A 4,829-nucleotide genomic window follows, 5' to 3' on the forward strand; every position below is an offset into this window, starting at 1 on the left:
TTACCAACTACTATTTCTGTTCCACGTTATCCTCATGGCGTTTTTCACTTCCTTGTTCTTGATGGTGTAAATCAAAGGATTGAGCGTGGGTGTTAGGATGGTGTAAAATATTGTCACCATTTTGTCAAAGGAGAAAGTGGATGGAGGTCGGGCATACATGAATATGCAGGGGACAAAGAACAAAACCACAACAGCAATGTGAGATCCACAAGTGGAGAGAGCTTTCCACTGCCCTTCAGTACTGTGGGTTCACAGAGAGAACAAGATGATGCCATAGGAGACAAGCAACAAAGAGAAGATTATGATGCAGATAAACCCACTGTTGGCCAACACCAAAAGGCCAAAGACACGAGTGTCAGTGCAGGCCAGCTCTAGTAATGGGTACAAGTCACATACAAAATGACCAGTGACAGTGGGCAGCTGTAAGCAAAGAGAATTTGTATCGTGGAATGCAGGAAGCCCCCTGTCCAGGCCACCCCCATCAGAATGCCACAGAGCCTCCAGTTCATGATAGAAGAGTAATACAAGGGCTTGCAGATGGCCACATAGTGGTCATAGGCCATGGCAGTGAGGACAATCACCTCTGCTCCAGCACGGAAGTGTCCAGCAAAAAGCTGGGTCATGCAGCCCTCAAAGGAGATGGTCATCCTCTCATAGAGAGAGTCCAAAATCGTCTTCCAGGTGATGATGGTGGAGAAGCAGGCATCCAGGAAGGACAAGAAAGCCAAGAAGAAGTACATGGGGAAGCCCAGGAGTGCTGGGCTGCTGCTGACGGTTACCACAGTTAGCAAGCTGCCCCCGATAGTTGCCATGTAGATGAACAAAAATATAACAAATACAGTTTTCTGAACATTTGGATTCTGTGAAAGGCCCACAAGGACAAACTCACTTACAAAGCTTTGGTTTTGCATGATTTCCAAGGAAAAGCTAAATGCTACCAGAGTAAGCATGTAAAATTTGTGATTATGAGAAAAAGAAAAATTCACCTGGGACCAGTTTATGAGACCATCGTATCACAGTCATCAGCCAGTTGGTGCATCCATGTGAAAAGCTGAGTACATGCTTCTGTTGTAAATGAGAACAGAAAACTAGAAATGTTTTGAAGGTTGTAGTGGGAGGTCAGGCACAAGTCAGGAGGAGATAAGTTATTCAATACTTTAAAGTGCCCAGAGCTTATATGTAGGAGAATTATTCATATACAGTAGGGAAGACACACAGTTTTTATCTCCACTGCCAAAGCAGATCACTTTGCAGTGGTTTCCTGGAGTGAATTTTGAGGAGGATTCTGAAGACATATCCACATTGAAAACAGAGAATTTGGAATTTATTGGTCATTCCTGCCATTAGTATGGAATGGGAGCAGGGTGACTTGCATGCCATCACTGACCAGGAGACGATCTTATCTACAAAGACAAGAAGAAATACCCCCTAGTTTACGAGTCAATTGAAAATCAAAGCTCTTTATCCAATTTTTTAAATCTCTGAACTGAATTGGGCCTTTAAGATGAATATAGAAAAAGGACTGACAGCTATCAGAGGGGAGGTGGGTTAGGGGACTGGGTGAAAATGTGAAAGGATTAAGCAAAACAACTCAATGACACAGACAATTGTATGGTGATTACCAGAGGGAAGGGGAAATGGGCCCATGGGGTGAGCAGAAGAGGTTGAAGGGTGAATACAAGGTGATAGAAAGAGGCTTGACTTTTGATGGCGAACTCATGATACAATACACAGGTGATGTATTATAGAATTGTACACTTGCTGTTTATATAATATTATAACCAAAGTCACCCCAGTAAATTCATTAAAAAAACAAAACAGGAAAAGATTAATTGATTCATTCCCCATAAAAAAGAAAGTTCTTTCTCAAAATTGTTGCAGCTCCTCGGGGTTATTTATGGTTCTGTATAAATTTCTGAAATGTTTGTTCTATATCTGTGAAATATGTCATGGGTACTCTAATAGGGATTGCATTGAATCTATAAATTGCTTTGGGTAGTATGGCCATTTTGATGATGTTCAGTCTCCCAATCCATGAGCATAGTACATGCTTCCACTTGTTTGTGGCTTCCTTAATTTCTTTCTTCAATGTTGTGTAGTTTTCTGAGTACAGGTCTTTTACCTCCTTGCTTACGTTTATTCCTAGGTACTTTATTTTTCTTGTTGGTATATCAAATAGGATTTTTTCCCGATTTCTGTTTCTGTATTTCATTGTTGGTATACAGGAATGCCTTTGATTTGTGGGTATTGACTTTGTATCCTGTTTTGCCAAATTCATGTATTAGGTCAAGTAGTTTTTTGGTTGAGTCTATAGGATTTTCCATGTACACTATCATGTCCTCTCCACACAGTGACAGTTTCATTTCCTCCTTTCCAATTTGGATGCCTTTATTTCTTTTTATTCTCTGATTGCTGTGGCTAGACTTCCAATACTATGTTGAATAGGAGTGGTGAGAGAGAACAAAGCAGGAGGGATCACAATACCTGATATCAAACTGTATTACAAGGCCATTGTAATCAAAACAGCCTGGTACTGGCATAAAAACAGGCACATAGACCAATGGAACAGAACAGAGAGCCCTGAAATAAACCCAAGTCTCTACAGTCAATTAATATTTGACAAAGGAGGCAGGAGCATAAAATGGAGCAAAAATAACCTATTCAACAAATGGTGTTGACACATGGACAGCTACGTGCAAACAAATGAAACTCGATCACCATCTTGCACCACACACAAAAATAAATTCCAGGTGGATAAAAGACTTAAATATAACCCATAACACCATAAAAGTCCTTGAGGAAAACATTGGCAGGAAAATCTCAGACATTCCATGCAGCAACATCCTCACAGGCATGTCCCCTAAAGCAAGGGACATAAATGAAAGAATAAACAAATGGGACCTCATGAAAATAAAAAGCTTCTGCATGGCTAAAGAAAACAGCATTAAAATAAAATGAGAACCAACAGTATGGGAAAACATATTGCCAATGATACCTCAGACATGGGCCTGATCTCAGAAATATATAAAGAACTCACATGACTCCACTCCAGGAAGACAAACAACCCAATTAAAAAATGGGCAAAGGACTTGAACAGACACTTCTCCAAGGAAGGCATACAGAGGGCCCAGAGACATATGAAAAGATGCTCAGCATCACTAGCCATCAGAGAGATGCAAATTGAAACCACAATGAGGTACCATCTCACACCAGTCAGAGTGGCCAACATAAACAAATCCACAAACAAATGTGGGAGAGGATGCAGAGAAAGGGGAACCCTAGTACATTGTTGGTGGGAATGCAGACTGGTGAGGCCACTGTGGAAAACAGTATGGAATTTCCTCAGAAAACTAAAAATGGAACTACCCTTTGACCCAGCAATTCTGCTGCTGGGATTATGCCCTAAGAGCCCTGAACCATCAGTCCAAAAGACCCTATGCACCCCAATGTCATAGCAGCACAATTTACAATAGCCAAGTACTGGAAGCAACCTAAGTGTCCATCAGCAAATGAATGGATCCAAAACTATGGTACATTCACACAATGGAATTCTACACAGCAGAGAGAAAGAAGGAGCTTATACCCTTTGCAACAGCATGGATGGAACTGGAGAGCATTATGCTAAGTGAAATAAGCCAGGCGGTGAGGGACAAATACCATAGATCTAACCTTTAACAGCAATATAATAAACAAAAGAAGAAAGCAAATAAAGTATAACCAGAGACATTGAAGTTAAGAACAATCTAACAATAGCCAGAGGGGAGTCCAGAGGAGATAGTGGGGAGACGGGTTTTCAGGAACTACTATAAAGGACACATGGACAAAATCAAGGGGGAGACTGGAGGCAGGGGAGAGAGGTGGGATTGGGAGAAGTGGGGTGGAGGGGTGGGGAGAAAATGCAGACAACTGTAATTGAACAGCAATAAAAAGACGTTTAAATTTTTTTTTAAGTATTGAAAGAGAATGTTATTTGAGCACCTGCTGTACTTATTCTTGGTATAACATTTTTACACCATTTTTCAGAAGTATAATTGAACAATAATAAAATATTTTTTATAAAAAAGAAGATTTGGAAACTAAATATTCTCAGGGTTTTATGCTCCAAACTCAATGTCCTGTACACTGCAGGTACTTCAAGTGATTTTAAATTGGACTTTCTCTAGTACCTCTTACAATATCACATTTATCTGATATTTTAGTGCTATTCTGATTACTGAACACATTCATATCATTAATCTATGGTGACCTTCTATTTGTTATGTATGGTAAACAGATAAACATGATCCCAATTTATAAATCCAGAAAAAAATTCTGATATCAATTTTAAATAACTGAGTCAGTCAGCTCCACAAGCTGGAACCGGTATTCCCCTCTGTATGGCCATGGAAGACTGGGGGACTCTGACACCCAGAGAAATGATCACCTCAAGCATTTGACACTTTCTACATGAACACTTGGCCTTTAAAGAATGCAAGGAGAGCTGTGACAGTGTTCATGTCCTCTGATCCTGATGCAGGTTTTAGTGCATGTCTTTGTGGATGACCACGTTCACCTTTCCCAGACAGGTTTTTCTCATCAGGTTCTCAAAGCAATTTGTCCCATAACTGGGTGACAATGATCAGAGATGAAACCACACCAGTAAAATAGTGCCTCAACTTCCCCGGCAAGTTTGGCCAACTTTAGAATAGTTGGATTTGTCAAAACTATAGCGAACAGACCACATGTTGGATTGGGAGGTAACAGGAATGAGCTGAAAGGAAAGCAGACAGTGGAGATTAGGGGAGAGAATATATGAGGGTGGAATACGGAGTGGGAGGCATATCTTCCGT

The 4,829-nt window shown here is 40.6% G+C and overlaps 1 pseudogene; it reads right to left on the reverse strand.

Annotated features, from left to right (window-relative positions):
* LOC112302676 (olfactory receptor 4C15-like) lies at window positions 1-911 on the reverse strand (annotated as a pseudogene).
* Between the last annotated feature and the right edge of the window lie 3,918 nt (window positions 912-4,829).

The sequence above is a fragment of the Desmodus rotundus genome, chromosome 5 (assembly GCF_022682495.2).
Source record: "Desmodus rotundus isolate HL8 chromosome 5, HLdesRot8A.1, whole genome shotgun sequence".
NCBI lineage: Eukaryota > Metazoa > Chordata > Mammalia > Chiroptera > Phyllostomidae > Desmodus > Desmodus rotundus.